Source organism: Oreochromis niloticus, linkage group LG15 (genome assembly GCF_001858045.2).
Source record: "Oreochromis niloticus isolate F11D_XX linkage group LG15, O_niloticus_UMD_NMBU, whole genome shotgun sequence".
In the NCBI taxonomy this organism is placed as follows: Eukaryota; Metazoa; Chordata; class Actinopteri; order Cichliformes; family Cichlidae; genus Oreochromis; species Oreochromis niloticus.
In genome coordinates this window covers 321,620-337,944 of record NC_031980.2, presented here as the reverse complement: position 1 = coordinate 337,944, position 16,325 = coordinate 321,620, and the positions used below count along the sequence as shown (strand labels likewise).

At 41.6% G+C, this 16,325-nt stretch overlaps 1 protein-coding gene across 5 annotated transcripts in view; it reads left to right on the top strand.

Annotated features, from left to right (window-relative positions):
- disp1 (dispatched homolog 1 (Drosophila)) overlaps nt 1-16,325 on the top strand; it is a 94,368-nt gene that overhangs the window by 28,171 nt on the left and 49,872 nt on the right. The gene's annotated exons all lie outside the window — the stretch shown is intronic.

The window sequence follows — 16,325 nt, the reverse complement described above, 5'->3', positions numbered from 1 at the left end:
GTGTTTGGGGTCATTGTTATGTCAAAAAATGAAGCCACGGGTCAATCAGATACTTTCTAGATGATTTGTAGTGTCAAAATCTGATGGTACATTCATAATGACATCAGTGTTTTTGAACTCGCCAACACCTCTGACTGAAACGCCTCCACCGTGTTTTACAGACTGCTGTAGAGCTCAGTCTGTGCTGACGTTCCTCCTTTTTAATCGCTCCAACAAACCTGTTTGTTGCAGCCTCCCTTCTACCTTTCATAGATTAAACTGAAGAATCTACAGTGTTGTGTTTAGACATGAGTTAGATGTAGTTTTTATGTCTGGATGATTCTTAGGTCTGTGTTAAATGCCTAAACCAACAAAAAGAAAACCCCACATTCCTCTGAAAACGGTCTGGACTGGACCATAAATGAGTGAAAAAGCTGCCGGTTTCCAAAGAAAATCCTGCAGAACTGTTGCTCGGGATCACTTTAAAAATGAGAAAAGGGTATGGCACCCAAAATGTAATAATAATAATAATAATAATAATAATAATGATGATAATAATACATTTTATTTATAGGCGCCTTTCAGACCCTCAAGGTCACCTTACAGTAGCACGTAAACAATACCATAAAAAACATTAAAAAAAAATAAAAATGTATATATAGCAAACATGGTAGATAACATTTAGACATAAACAGTCATAAAAGTATAAAAGCAAATATAAAAACTGAGCAAGGTAAAAATGGCCTAAGACAGATCAGGTGTATGCAATTCTAAACAGATGGGTTTTGAGTAGTGATTTAAAAGAGGTGAGACAGTGTGTGGTCCGTAGAGCAAGTGGAAGTGCATCCAAAGTCTCGGGGCAGAACAACTAAAGGCTCTGAGTCCCATGGTAGTCAGGCGAGCAGGTGGAACAGACAGAAGGGAAGCTGAAGAAGAGCGGAGTGTACGAAGGGGTGAGTATGTATGGAGAAGATCGGATAGATATGGAGGAGCGAGGTTATGAAGTGCTTTGAAAGTGAGAAGCAGGATCTTGAAATTGACACGGAGGTGAATTGGGAGCCAATGGAGCTGTTTAAGAACAGGTGTTATATGTTCAGTGGATCTAAGCAATAAGGGCTGTCTCAAGACTTCTGCACACTGTACACTGAAACAGTTCAAATAACCACAATAGTAATTAGTAATATTTGTTCTGTAGTTCCATTAAAATGCTTCAGAGTGAATCAGCATTGAAATGATGAGATTGGGAGTAACTCAAAGTACGCTGGTAGACTGAGGCTGGGTAATTATGGAAAAATGTCATCACAATAACTTTATTAGAAGTTGAACATGATAAATATACTCTTGAACATATAATAGAACTTTATCATTAATGAATAACACGCACACACGGATATTATAACAATATATTTAATTATATTACAACCACATGATTGGTTCAGCACTATTCTCACAGGTGTTAATGTTAAACCATGGATACAGTTCTACAGACTTTGTGTCTTTGTATATTACAAGTTGTTTTCCTGTTGTTTTATCGGCCGTGTACAGCTGATGAAGAAGCTGATGAAGAGGGAAGTTAGTGATATAAACCAAACTGTTATTTGTAACTGCCTATAAACATGTTCAGTTTTTTAACAGTGTCCACAACAAAACTGTAAGCTGGTGTTTAATCAGGGCTTTTTTCCAATTCAAGTGCAGTATTTTTTTTTTTAAGAAGGCATACTCATAAGGTCCTAATTTCAGCTTTACTACATGACGTCATCATGTCAGCAACCATTTAAAAGCATTTCTCCTTATCCCAGGATAAAATCCCTCCACCTCTAACTAACCAACAATCATAATGGGAAAAGTCGGGACCCTTTCATCAGTGTCCTGTAATCACGAGCAGTCTAATAAGGAAAACATGCACGGAGTGAAGAACTGCTCTGTAACGCAGCTATTGCTGGACCTCTTCCTTTTCCCCCTGCCTGTGTATGGCGAGTTCTGACAAGCCTCTAGTTAAAGGTGAGGATGTTTGTTCTTCACCTCGCTACAACTGGGTCAGTGAGCTGTTTATCCATGGCTCACAGCTCACAGTGCCCCCATACACCCCTACGATGGATTCATGGTTTCTCTTGGGAAAAACATGTCTCTCATTTTTTGATATTTTTAAAATTACTTTCTGGCTATGCTGATGTGCAAATGAAACTTAATTTTCATTTCAAAACATTTGCAATGATTTGTGGTCATAGCACTGTGTGGTGGGGTATGACCGTTCACAAAGGATCCCCACCGAGAAAAATGGTATAGACAGTGGATCAACTCTATCTATACTTACTGTCCAATGTATGATTTCATGTTGACATGTAAATCTAAGCTCAGGGAGCAGTGATGAGGGATTTCTGAAGGGTTTGCTATTACAGCATACCTATGGTGCAGATTTAATGCAGAAGTATAAATCCCACTTAATGTGGCCAACTCTGGTAGTAATACATGTCACAAGAATAAAATGTCTTTGAAACAAAATGTAATAGACTGCCATTGTAGCTCAGTCATTCTGCTAATGCAACAGATGATATTCTGTCTTTGTAGATGTATGTGCATGTGCTCTCTCATTTGTTATTTTTAAAAAATTAAAGTTTAAGTTAAAAGTTAATGAGCTATTATTCAAGATTTATTACCAAGATAAGCAGCTCAGTTTTACCTCAAGGCAGTGCAATACTACGGAGCCCCGCAGGGGACATGGGAGAAAAAAAAAATTACGATGAACTTTTGCGAGATCTCGCAAAACAAACTCGGGATCTCGCAAAAGTTGAATTCCAACAATGGCGGCAGCTACTTAGTTGTAATATTACTCTTTCTGGGTCACAAAATAAACTTTTAAGATATTTTGAGGCTTGAATGTAGCTGTGTAAATGTCAAATATCTGCTCGGTTTACAAGACATCACATATTTGCAAAAGTGCTCCGACGTTTTCGGAGATCTGACACCCACCATCTCGAAGCTAACGGGAGGTCGAGACCTACTACAGCCGGGAGGAACACCGCTCTCCCGGCACATCGTGCCTCGACCTCCCGGTCGGCTTCGAGCTGGTGGCCTCCGAAGAATGCGGCTAAAAGTTTTGCGAGATCTCGCAAAAGTCCGTCTTATTTTTTTTTTTTCTTCCATGTCCCCTGCGGGGCTCCGTACAATACAGACACAAACTGCAAACAACGGTGTTGCTAACTTTGGCAGGGAATTAAAATGATATTACAAATGATGATTTGCAGACAGGTATTACTGTCCTTTGGAAGCTGCCTTTGGCTGTTTTGCACTGTGAAAGCTTTGAAATGTGTTTTGATGTGTCTTGTGAAACATAATGACATTTTGTGAACTTTGGCGTTAACCATTTCCTTTGTAGCTTTGTAACATAGTATTTGTCACAATGTCATCTGCCATTCACCAGCAACCCCCACACTATAATCTGTACTTTATTATTTATTTTTCTGACAACTTCTTATTTACACAAATTTCTGTACTTTCTGCTGTTTTTAATAGAAGGCTTGTTACTTTTCGTTCAGCGTTATCACTTAAAGTGAAAACAAACATTTTTGAATTCATATTGAAAGAACTTTGTATTCTCTTGGACTGATATTATTTTATTGTCGTCCTTCAAGGAGCTACTTTTTTTATCCGATACCGGTGCCAAACCGGTACTTTTGAAACGGTGCCGGTGCTTAAACGGTGCTCGAACCGGTGCTTAAAGAATAGAGAACACAAACTTTGTCCAAAAACCTCTTATGTTTTTATTTTTAGCGGTCTCTTTTTTTCTGCAAAATGATAACCAAGTTAGCCTTTTCTGTTGATACAACATACCTCCTTTGGTTGGAACCGGTGCTTAAACAATGGAAAACACAACCTTTGTCCTAAAACTTCTCATGTTTAGCTGTTTTTTTTTTTTTTGTAAAAAGATAACAATGTTAGCCTTTTCTGCAGCTATAGGGCATATATGGTATCACTCTATCAAACAAGAAGACAGCCGCATGTAACTACAACGGTGTTTGCTAGTTCACCTTACATGCATTGATTTAATAACGTGGTTAACCTACTCAACGTAAATTACACACAAACAACATTAAGCTACTCGCCCAGAGAAGAACGGCTGCTGCTGCCATCATCATCCGTCATCATTTCTGCTACGCTGACAGGGCTAGGGGCCAGGACTCTCCTCTTCGGGTTTTTTGGGGGATGTTGCTAACTCCGGTTCCGATAACAGGCACCACACCCCCAGTAGATGTGCTCGCTGTGAGGTCTTGCAGCAAGCTATCAAACACGGTGCATTTCTCAGCTTTTAAAAGAAATGCTATGCGTCGCCAGGTGTTTCATCAGATTCGAGGTGTTACCTCCTTTGCACAGTATCACCTTAAAGCACTTGTTGCAGGCTGCTTTTCGGTCTGGTTACTACCGTTTATGTCAGAACTATGGCACCGGATACGAGTACCCATCCCTAGTTGGAGTAGAGCCTGTACTGTTTACATTTTGACTTGTGGAAAGAAATTGATTGTGATTTTACTGGAGTATATTTAACAACATTATCTCCATCTTGCTTTCTTAAATGAAATACTTTTGCACCGCTGAAAGCAGTGTGTTAAAGCCGGCCCAATAATGTAAGTCAGTTAGGCGTGTTTTTATTGATTTGTATGTTTACACTGTGATGTGTGGGTAATAATTGATGACGGTAGCTAATCCTTTAGCTTAGCCTGTAACCCAACCAAATGGTCTCAACATGGCATACATGTCTCTGATGGTTCATTTGGTTACTGCTATTTTTATTTTTAATGTGAGCGGTCTTTTGGGGATGGTTGCCATCCAGCCTTAAAAACTAGCAAGAAAACCTGGACCTTTAACTCTCATGCAAACTTAATCACCAAAACAATGATTCCATTCATCACCACTTTCCACTGGTTTTGTCTGAATGCCAAACACTAGACACACACAACCCAAAGAAAGGTGTCTAGAGATGACGTTAAAATCCTTTCGTGCTTTGGACTAATGTTTCTTAGCTTGCTCACTCAGTCTTCCAGTAACCAGCGACAGATCCACCCTCCCCACTCTGCACGAGCAGCTGTGTTGACTGTCTTGTGCATGGGAACCCTTGATTACTAGGCTGACTGTACGTTTGGGCTGAGCCTGGCAGCCAACTCATTGTGTCTCCCTCGGCCAACACACAAAACAGAGCTTTCTTAACTTTGATCGTGGAGAGTTGTAAACGACTGCTGCTCCGTCATCCGAGGCCTCTGGTGATCCACCGGGGTTCATTAGCCTAATGAATGGTTTGGGGATGTTTGTCTGTGCTACAATGCGCCTGCCTCTGGCAGCCAGATCATGCCCGATGGCCTCACGTTGGCAGCCAGTCGCTCGCTGTCGGCTTCATTAGAGGCTTCAGCTGCGATTGCTCGGGATGATGTCTTCGTTAAACTTTATGATTTGTTGATTTTAATAATCTGTTGTGTTTCTTGATGTGATTGTTAGGGACACGTTAGAAAAACAACAATTGTTGCGATAACAAGATGCAGGTGTAGTAAAATGACATCAGTGCATAAGCTCAGCTGGAGGCAGCTCTCCAGCCAGAATATGATTTTTCCTGAAATATGCTGAGTTTGATTAATGATTAACCTTTCTCTGTGTAATGAAGCCACATCTGAGAGGAAAATAGATGTGTGTGAGAAACTGCTAATATTGAAACATGTTGTCTTCTATTCCTGTTACGATCAGACAAATAAATCCTTAGAATATGTGTGTTTATCAGATTTAACATCAGATGTTACACATACATTCACTTCTGAAAAGGATCATGATGAAATCCTAATTATGTTACTGTATTACTCTCATATCTGAGCATTTCCTGCAGTAATATGAAAAATGTGAGGCATGACCTATCTGGGCTTATCTTATGAGGTTATTAAAGGAAAAACATACAATATATTTACTGGATGGGAATTTAATGATGCAAATGAAATCAGCAGTACAGATGGAGTCATACCAGATGTTGGATCCTGCCAAATGTCTGCATAGAGAGTAATGGATGTGTAGTACACATTTAATACATGCTTACAGATGTACTTGTCCCAATGAGGTGTGACAGCATCTTCAAGCTGTCCATCTAGTGTCCAGCTTCAGAGGCGAAACATACTGAAGAACATAGACTTGGATCTGTATATTGATGGATGTTTCTTGATATTTGTGTTCCCAAAAATCCCAAATGCTTCAGGTTCAGGACGGATATATAGGCATTTTAGTTGTGCTGCCTCTGGTATAAAAGATGGATGTAGTCACTGTGACGTCACCTGAAGTAACGTTTTGAAGCTTCGCATTTCACTGCCACCATCTTGGTGAAAGACGAGCAACATCTGGCTCTTATTGGCAAACCCCAATCCTACCTACTTGTGATGTGTGAAATGTTGTTGGCCACTGAGCATAGCTTGGATAATCTTTCTAACTTTTAATAGACTTGATGTTTTACTCAGGATGGCCTAAAATGAGTGAGTGCACAAACATATAGGCCACACGGAGTCTCCTCATTAAAAACAAATCTGAGTTACTTCAGCACGGACTTTTCCAACCTGTCTGTGGTGATACTTTTATGGTTTGTACAACTATTAAGTGGACTTAAGTTTAACATAAAACTATTTTAAAATCTATACAAACTCGGTTTAAATGGAGCAACTAAATTCAAAAGTTTTACTTTGAAGGGGAATGCTCTCCATTTCCAGTGTCTGTTGGACATTTAATAGTTTCACTACCGCTTGTCGAGTAGTTTGCTACGCCGCTGTGACCTTAAAATCATCAGGCCTAAATTTAACTTGGGCTACATTCACTTAGTGTAATCGCTGTTTTCCTTCTGTTAGCAGTTAATCCCCTACACTCACACCTTGTTGCTGTGTTTTGAATCGCAAATTTCAGTTAAATTAAATTAAATTCATATAGCTCAAAATCACCAAAACAGTGGGCTCAAGGTGCTTTATATTGGAAAAGACCCCGCAGTATGAGAGCGAGAAGCCGCATCACCTCTGTTTTTCTGACGTTGATCAGTTCATTAATTATACCTCAAAATTTGAAACTGTTCAAAGTGTTATTTCGAGCATGTGGACAGCTCACCGGGTTTGATTTGAAGCACCACTGCGATAAATGCAGGTCGCTGGTGTATCAGTGAAAGCCTGTAAAGTGAGACTCACTCAGTCTCTTTGTGGTTTTTGTTTCTTTCATCCTAGTTTGAGCAGTCTCATGTTTAATTCAGTCCAACAAGTGTTGCTGTAAATTCACAAACTCTGTTGGTTTCCGACATCTTCTATCCTGGGCACGGGAGAGGAAATGATAAATGGCGTGAAGCACAGTGAGCGCTTCAGATCAGTGCAAATCTCAGCTCTGTTTATTGTTTCAGGCACTGAGGGGGTTTTTGCTTTGTAGCAGGCAACTCAACCTATAGCTCTGTGTTTGACACCTGGCTGACCTGTATGTGAACATATGTGGTGTACAGGACACAGCCCATATATGCAGTTGTACAGCAGTTAGATAGACATAGTACAGCTGTATACCTACAGATATAGATATATATGGACATAGATGATCCAAATATGAACAGGTGTAGGGGTTTGACCTTTCTGTGGATTTCCCACAGACCAGCAGCCGTTCCTGTTGCCTGTTTGGTTCGTACTGTAACTGCACCTACATTGTAACTGCTCTGACAGAGACAGTTTAAGTTGGGCTGCTAAGCCTTCTTTGTTTGTTTCGGCTTGGAAAGATGGTTCCTTTTGTTGAGTAGTGGGTAATCGATCGTGGCTCAAGAGTTGGCAGTTCGTCTTGTAATTGGAAGGTTGCCGGTTCGAGCCCCGGCTCCGACAGTCTCGGTCGTTGTGTCCTTGGGCAAGACACTTCACCCGTTGCCTACTGGTGATGGTCAGAGGGCCCGGTGGCGCCAGTGTCCGGCAGCCTCACCTCTGTCAGTGCGCCCCAGGGCAGCTGTGGCTACAATGTAGCTAGCCGTCACCAGTGTGTGAATGGGTGGATGACTGAACGTGTAAAGCGCTTTGGGGTCCTTAGGGACTAAATAAAGCGCTATACAAATACAGGCCGTAAGTGTGGCGATGAAGCCTGGAGGGATATGTGCATTAATAACATCAGTGCTTCTTTTCTTTCACTCTGCATTGTGTCCTGTTGTGGATCCTCTTTGCTGTATTGTCCTGCGAGTTCCTCTGGATTCCTCCTGAATCTTGAACTGTATCGTCCTGGCTTGGACGAGGTCGCCGGTCTCGAAAGCTGAAACGGTTTTCAAAGGAGACCCTTGTCTTCTGTCTTATTCCTCCGGGCCTTTTGCTCTTTCTCTGTTTCTGTGCTCACTTTCTTTACTGTCCCCCCCCCCTTCTTTTCTCCATCACACATCCACAGACATCCGCAGCACAATCGATTAGTGGCAGTGGATCTGTCCCGCCTCACAGCTCAGTGTATTGAGATTGTAGGTGCCAGTAGGGAAGGAAGGATCCCACTGTCTTGTCAGCTTCTCTGACCCCTCTGCCACAATGGGACCCTCTCTCCTCCCACTCATTTCCCTGCCAAGCTGGGAAGAGTAAATATTTATCAGCCCCCACAACAATGGCCAGCTCAGAGGAGAAAGAAGCTCTGAGCTGAGCTCACGCAAGGCCGACAGATCGGCTGATGTCAGTCGAGGCTTAAAGATGGTCTTCAGGAAGCACAAGACTCTGACTGGTTTGCCAATAAACACTCTGCAAGTTGTTCTATCACAGGAACGTCCGGCTGTGCTGAACTAACTGTCAGACTCAAATCTTTGAAAACTGGAGTTTGTCTAAGAACTCCATCAACTAATCTCAACTTATCTTCAGTTTTGACATAAAGGATGTTTTCAGTGCTTCACAGTTGTCTTTAGTGAAGGCCTTACTCAAACTACTCTTGTTCTGTTTTGTCTTTCTGTACTAACCATTAGTTAATAATAGAGATTGGTATAGAGCTCCTCTCTGTTTCTCCATTTTGTTACCGAGAAGTGTCGAACTGAAGACAAAAGGGAGCAAATAATATTCGTTATGAGCCAAACACTCGCATCAAATACAGCTGTGTTCTTCCCTAAAAGCTCAAATATGCTCACAGTGTATTTCAGCTGAAGCCCAGATAAATAAAGTCAGCAAAAGCTGTAAAAGGTTTCAGTGCATAAATCTGTAACTGTTACAGCTGCGTGTCTCTGGATCACCAGTGTGGCTCCAAAGCCGCAGTTAGAGACCAGATTATCTGGACTGTGTGCATCGAGCTCGTGATGCTGTTGCCATTTGAAATGGTTGCTTCAAGATTGGGACCAGGTCTGCAACCTCGCAGCTGGCTGTCGTTTTCAAATCAACTTTGGTGCACTTTGCTCTTGTATGCAGTCTGTTTATTGCACACTCAGCTTTTTGGTGACCAGCTTGTTGTTGTAAAAAATGTAATACAATCACTGAGCAGCTCAGTGATTGAGCAACCACCAGTTTTTCTGTTCTAGTCACAACAAAGTGTCCGTCCTGTTCTGAGCTGTAAGTGGCTGTAAGTCTCTTCCTGCTGTGGATGCTGACGATGGGCTCTTGCAACATGGTCAAAAACACCCACTCTGCCTTTCCGTCATATTCATGCAGCCAAAGTTAACTGCTTATTTTTCATGTCTGAGTTAAATTTACCTCAACTTTGACAGGAGAAGCTGAAGCAGTGGGAATAGAGAAAACCGTTAATTGCCAACGATGCAGTAAATATACAAGAGGGTTACCTGCTACACGTGAGGAGTTAATGACTATGTCCAACCATTGGCTGGAAAAGTGATGCACAGCATCCTATATGTGGGAGGGTGTTTTTACTTAATTCTTCTCAATGTGTTTCTTACCAAGACTGAAAGCCTGACGCTGAGGCCGCACCGCCAGGTTTTAGGCTTAATGCCAACTTGTTCAGCTGATGGTGCCACTGTACACAAACAGTTATTTAATGTGTTGTTAAAAAGATTTGAAGTATTTGTCTTTTTCTCCTGAGCCTCATGTTGTTTCCATCTCTGCTCATTAAGATTAAACTCCAGGAGACTACATTACAATTAATAGCTACATGTTGGGGGGAGGTGTGAGAAAACAAGATGGTGCTGAAGGCGGTCTCTGTTCCCGTGCACCATCAGTCTCCGAGCGACGTAAACGGCCTGAAGCTGGTGACACAGATAGCCGATAGTTTGGCTGTGCGGTGTAGTTTCAGGAAGTAAGACGGAGCAAAATGTAGAGGAGGGGAAAAAGAGCAGTAAGAAAAGAACAGACGGCTGAAGGGACACGTCATGTTGCAAGTAGAACTTGATGTGCATTTACAAAGCAGTGTTCAAGGAGCATGCATGCAGCTGCACTGAAATATTCTGGACAGCCGTGTCACGTAATATATGATTAAGGAAACACCTGCTTAAGTGAGTAATAGAGTGGATTGCGAGCAGGTGCTTCCCCACTCGTTCAATACGAGCAGTAATGAAGGCAGTTAAACATTCCTCGCAGCTCTGTATAGGGTTGCTGGATGTGCTTGGTTGCTACATTATGTTAATGTGTAAAAAGGAAAAAAAAAAACTTGGATGTTGCAGTTGGACACGTTGGACTTTTGAGTGCTTTATGGTGGAGTTTGAGTATATAGGGGGAGGATATCTGCGGTGAGCACTGTCAAAATGCTCCTTCACATGTGGAAGCTTGCTGAAGAGTTTTGCTGAGTGATGCTTTCTGACATTTCTGGCACGTGCTGATGTGATGCTGCGTGACAGAAAACTCATCAAACTGGTGAATCAGCACATTTCACAAAGGCAACGAGTAAATCAAATCATCAACTCTGCTCGCCTGCCTGCACGCCACGGCTCTCTGTAGGCTTGTTAATTGGCCCAGTAAGATTTTTCTTGGCAGATGTCCATAATGAAACACTAACATGTCAGATATGGTGTGAAATGGCCGAGTATGAATGGTTGGCAAAGATCAGGCTGGTGCCTGCCAGAGAGCTGCAAGTTTATGAGACACTTTGTTTTTAAGGCTTTTCTTGGTGCTAATCTTGACTTGATGTTTTGTATGTTTTATAAATCTGTGGATTGTTGGACTACAGTATATTCTACATTGGACCAATTAGCTGTAAAGATGCAGGATATTAGGTCCATCAACAAACTGTTTCATTTTCAACAGCGATAATTACTTTAATGATTGTGCTTCTGCAGTTATGAGCACAAAGACTTGATGAATATAAATTTTCAAATCATTCATTTGGAAACGCTTCAGTGGTAACTGACCCTCTGTTGTGAACGTGTGATGCGGTTTCCAGTGTTGACACAAAGCTAATTCTAGGAATGATGATTATAGATGACTAAAATAAAATAAAAGTTAGAATTTGTGAAAGACAAGAGGTACCTGATAAAATTCCAGGTGCTTACAGAACCAAGAAAACAAATGAGAGAATAGAAAACCTTAATTGTTCTTGGACTCCTGCAGACGTCGATCTCATTCAGAACACAACGTTGTTTAAAAACTTGATGTAACTCTGCAGGACTCGGATCAATCGTGACGATAGCAGATTATTTCAAAGTTTAGAAAATACGACAAACTCGTGTGTTTGTGATGGAGAGCGCAGTCAGCTGAAGGAATCGTGTTCATTTACTGTACTTTACACATTCATGGTAATCAGCATGACAACCAAACAGCTGACAGTAGTGTACTGTAACGTGATACAGCAGTTTTATATTTTTACAGTAAGAGACTCGTTCACTTCAGTCAGCACTGTAAACACTCTACAGTGAAGCTTCCAATAAACTGAAATAAAATCAATGCTTTTGCTAGGGAGGATAGTATAGAATAAGAACCCCTAAATAAATGTGTTCGGCCTTAGTTGACTTATTACAACTTTAAGTTCAGTCCCTTTAACAATTATCCTTAGAGTCAGTAAGAAAACACATTATTGCCTACAATGGGGAAAAAAGAATAAATACGACCACAATAAAGATACATGTTAGTCCCAATATGGGGTCCCAGTCCAGCAGTGATTCCTGTGATCGTTGATGCTTTGTCTGTAGTACTGTAGGGTTTTACATGTTGTTTCTTTATATTATTGTGCCTTTGTGTTGTGAACTGGCACAAAATTAGGAAAAAATGAAACAATTTTGAAACCACAGTATTATTAATATTTGTTTTTCCCAAAGTGGAGACACAGTCCACTGGGTATATTATACCAACTGGAAGAGTGGCCACACTGTCACAGCTACATCCTAATACAGGACATTTCCCTGTTGTAAACTTGCTGTATTGCCTGTCTGCTGTTTTGAACCAAACAAAAAAAGCCCTCATTCCAGTTTGACTATACATTCAACTCGAGCGCTCACAGAGCTAGAGGCTCCAGGTATCATTGGTGTACCTCTCCTCCCATTATTATGCCTTTGGGGAGCCCCACTGACCCTGAAGCATGATGTAATTCCATAAGCCCGTCACTAATGATTTCCCCCTCACTGTTAATGACTCTAAGATTAATGTCGGGGCAAAACTGGGCCCCCATTTTCAGGGCCCCACCTTGTCTGCTTTTATAGCAATTTTACACTGTTTATAAATATTTATGGACACATACAGACAGCTAATAAAGTCGGCGTTGGCAAAAAGAAACTGGACAACTTTCCACTTATTTTCATTTTTTGAGCATTACTGTTCCTCTGTGCTGCCCCGCTTCCCTGTGCCAAAAAGCTGTACCCACCATTTGAGTCATAATAATAACAACTTGTTTTCTCACATTGAAAAGGGGAGGGGGCGTGTAAAAATTGCAAACAGGCCCTCGGTCCAATGAGTATGCGCCTACATGCCCAGCAAAGATAAACATACCCTCATGTGTCCCACGGCTCGTGTCTGCTGTGGGAGCAGGATGGGGCTGAGGGGTATCAGACAGATACACACCTGCGCGCACACACACACACCTGTAGCCTTTCTTCACCATTTGGTACTGTATCAGTTTTCCTTTTGATGTCGAGCTTGTTTTTGCCCGTCGAGGCTGAGCGGCTGCAGAGCGGCTGTCGTGAGCGGAATCAGGGTACCGTTATTGTTTCAGTGCACGTTTGTCTTTAACATAACTCTGTGATCACAAGCATCTCGTACAGTAAGGCATGGACGCTTTTCTTTTTCTTTTTTAAATCATGCACTCTTGCAGCATTGCAGTCACTGTGTTACACTGCACATGAAAGAAGCAGTAGTGCATGTATGGGATTAAGGTCCATTTGTCAAAGCTCTCATTTATCATGGAGCCCACTGGTGTCAGACCTGCTGCTTTCCCAGCCCGTCTCTATTACGCTCTGCTGGTACTCACTTGGACACTCAACACCTGACCTGACGCACACACACACGCGGACACACACACACACACACACACACACACACACACACACACACGTGCACACTCTCCCGTATGTGAGAGGCTGACAAACAGAGGAGAGACGAATGACCCTGAGAGAGAGACAGTTCCCAGTCCAACCATGAAAGAATTCCTGCCTTTCTTTTTCCCCGTGTCTTCTTTCCCATGTTTCACTATGGCTGGATGCATAGGAGCTCTTCTAAGCACTAAATTCAATGTGGGATAGTTTGTATTCAGTCCCTGCAGTGAGAAACTGGGTTCCACTCTCCGCTACTATCCTTCCAGCGTTTTACCTAGGCCGAAAGTCCTGGGTGGGGAACGCAGTCAGCCTTGATGGGGGTGATAGCTCACACACTGGGAATGGCCTTAAAAGATAGATGTAGCAACCATAAAATCACAGATTCATATTTTTGGACTGTACTGTGGCTTTTTGGACATATTTTTGGATCCACAGGTGAACCAGAGTAATGAGTAAAGTTCATCAGTAACAGACTGAGCCTGATCTGAAGTTTGGATGTTCTGGTCAGAAGATTTATTTCTCAGATAATGAGGGAGTGACATCACGGGCGTGCTTGAGAGGTGAAACTGACAACAGTGTGGCCACGCCCCTTACTCTAAGCTTTAATCCATTTTTGTGAGTTATTAGGCAAAATTATGGCAGAATTAGTTTTTCTTTTTTTCCCGTCAGGCTTTGCCTTTGGAAACTTTAACATGGGTGTCACTTTTAGTGTCAGCCTTAAGTGACTGTTGGAGAACACCCTGCAACCCAGGGTGTGTGTTGTGGCCAACAACACACAACCAAAAATCTTTCTTTGTCTTTAGTGTATGAGCATCATCTTTAAAGCACTTTACTTTGTACATTTGTGTTGTGTGCAGTGTATCTGTGCAGGTTCTTAGTTTTTACATTAATGGCTCCTGGAGTGTTGGGTTTGCCAAATTCATATTAAAGACAAGAATCAGTAACATCAATGTAAACGCTTGCACTGAGATTTAAAACAAACTATGACAAAATAACCCCCCGCTTCCCACCCTCAGTGATACAGTCCAGTGAAGTGAAAACAGTCAGTCATGAAAACACCACAACAGACTAGAGTGCTTAAAAAATACACTCACACTATTAAATACTTTTGAATATTAAGTTAGATCAGCTAAATCAAGATTTACTGAAATGTCATTTGAGAAAGAGAAATGTAAAATTCATCAAATCATTAATCAGCTGTCTTACAGCTGCTTCACACACGGCGTCTTTGTTTGGTCCTGTTCACTCAGGTCATGGAAAAAGAAGCTGTGAGACAAATGAAGAGACAGGTAATGAGAGAGATGTGAAGAGGACAACATGAGAGCGTGCGTGAGAATGCATGCCCCTTAATTGCCCCTTGGCGATAAATAAAGTCTTCTGATTCTGATTCTGCACATACAGCACACCAGCTATCTGAGCCAGGACTCTGTGTCCACTTCAGCTCCCTCCTACCCAGCTCTGCACAGCCCTCAAACCTCAGAGGGCCCTCCAAGCGCTCCCTTGTCCTTCAGTAAGATGACACAGGATGAAGTCACTCCGCTTGCTTTGGCACCAGGATCTTTGTTTCAGGCACTGCGGTGATGTGCCAAGGGCTGTGTTCTGCCCGCTGCTGTACGAAAGGGACAAGGCCATAAAAACTAAAGTGTCCTCTGTGTAGCTCAACAAATTGCAGTGTGGGACACACTGTGCCAAAGCCGAGCACGGCAGGAAACAGTTTTTGTTTGTTGCTCACAGCATGTTGCACAGTACAGTGGCGTTGCTTTCTTACTAGCCGACTGTGTTTGAACAGTTGGTTGTTTTAAATGTTCCCTCACTTTTTCATTGACAGTTTTTTTTCTCTTTTTCAATTTATAGTTTATAAGAAAATCTGAACTCCGACTTTATAAAGACGACTTTTTTCTGATTGGCCGTCACTTCCATGAAACGACCTGTTATGTGTGAGCGTCGATGGTTACCATTGTGGAGGGTCTGAAAACAAATACTAAACCTGCTGAAAATTAGAGTTCAGCTTCTGCCTGTTACCGTTTCTGATCGATCCACTAATTCCTGCTTAAAGCCAAGCTAATGTCGCCTCAGCATTAACTGCTTTTACACAAAAAATAGCTTACCACAATTAGCAGGACTATAAAGAGAATCTTATAAATATTTATTAGCATCAGATTTATTAAATACTTTTAAAAAATGTATTTGTGGTTCTGACTCCTCCGCTTGCGGTCTATGGTTGGAAAGTGATGCACATTAAACAAGCTAAAGAGGATGGAGAAGGTAACATAGCAGTGACAGAGGGATGAAAAATAAACATGTTTACGAAAATCGAAAGAATTGCAATTAATAATGAACATTTTTCAGAAACATGTTCATAATTGCTGTGTGCAAAGTTTCGTACACGGATATACACGTACATCTTTGAATGGTATTGTTTTAAAAAAAAAAAGTCCATATTTAGCGTCAGCGTGTGCTTTCTTCTTTGGGAAAGTCATCAACATGTAACTTTTCTTCACAACTGTAAACACTTACAGGATACTTGAAGTGAAAATATTTCGGACATAAACCTGGGGGCAGTCCTGCTGCTTCTTTTTGCAAACAGTGGAGTCGCCCCCTAGGGCCCATTAGCAAGAATGCAGAATGAAAACAGTCTTTTTTTCTTTTTTTTTTAGACCTACTATAGCCATCTTTTATATACAGTTTGTGGAAGGTGGTCTGTGGTGCGGCCTGTGATCACCTTTTAAAGAAATGCTTATCCAGGCATAAAAGCAGAAAACAGATTTAATTTGAGCATCCATCATTGTGTAAGCACATACTACAGAAAATGATGAAAGGCTCAGTAAACTAGCAGTGAAGCTAGATGGTTGATAGGGCTCCCTAATATATGTGATATATATGAAGTTATGCCTGTCAGCGTATAAGTTAACCTGGAAATGGCTCAAAGTGGACCGATACCCCTTTTCAGGCAGGCTTGTGT